This window comes from Otolemur garnettii, unplaced genomic scaffold (genome assembly GCF_000181295.1).
Source record: "Otolemur garnettii isolate 467f Iridium unplaced genomic scaffold, OtoGar3 scaffold00009, whole genome shotgun sequence".
Lineage (NCBI taxonomy): Eukaryota > Metazoa > Chordata > Mammalia > Primates > Galagidae > Otolemur > Otolemur garnettii.
The window spans coordinates 1880313-1881460 of record NW_003852404.1 but is presented as its reverse complement, the minus strand read 5'-3'; positions in this window follow the sequence as shown (position 1 = coordinate 1881460).

Sequence of the window (1148 nt, the reverse complement as noted above, 5' to 3'; positions counted from 1 at the left end):
CACACAAAATAAGTTGGTAAGGTGATGAATATGTTATTTAGCTTGATGTAATCGTTCTACAAGCTGTACATAGATTGAGGCATCATGTTGAACTCAGAAACATGTAGCATGCACAATTATAACTTGTCAGTTAAAATAAATAAATATTATTTGTTTAAAAAAGAAGTTCCATATATTATAACCACTTTCCTCAGTTATCTGGCTATGAATAGTAAAATTACTGTTATACTAGGGATCCCAAAATTCTGTGAAGTCCTAGAATATTTTCTAAAGTCTCCAACAGGGAAAGATTAAATTATACTCACTATGAGAGATTTAAAAGACCCAACCAAATGCAATATTTAGGCTTATTTGGATCCTGGTTAGAGAAAAACATCTGTATTTGGGGAACTACTAGGGAAATTTGAATGTGGACTGGCTATTATATTAAGCAGTTATTGTTCATTTTCATATATGTCCTAAGGATATGGTAGTTGTATTAAAAATTTCCTTGCCAATTAGACATGCATACTTAAGTATTTGAGGGTGAAATGACATAGTATTTGAGATTTTCTTTAAAATACCCTAGGACAGGCTCGGGGCCTGTGGCTCAAGTGGCTAAGGCTCCAGCCACATATGCCTAAGGTGGTAGGTTCGAATCCAGCCCGGGCCCACCAAACAACAATGAGGGCTGCAACCAAAAAATAGCCAGGCATTGTGGCAGGCGCCTGTGGTCCTGCTACTTGGGAGGTGGAGGCGGGAGACTTGCCTCAGCCCAGGAGTTGGAGGTTGCTGTGAGCTGTGATGCCACAGCACTCTACCCAGGGGGACAGCTTGAGGCTCTGTCTCAAAAAAAAAAATACTCTAGGACAAAAACAGTAGTGGCTGTAGATAAAACAAAAGTGGAAAAACAGTGATGGATGTTGAAGCTGGATGAGAGGTAAATGGGGGATTTATGATACTATTCTTTCTATTTGTGTACTTTTTTGAAAATTTCCAGAATAAATTGGTCAAAGGTATTTTCACTATAATTTTAGGAAACATATTTTATTATGCTAAATATTTGAAAATTGGTGATCAGTTGATAAATTTATGCAACTAAGTTGAATAGAGGATTTACTATAAGCTAATGAAAATAAAGTTTTTCCATCTTTCTTTTTTTTTTTTTT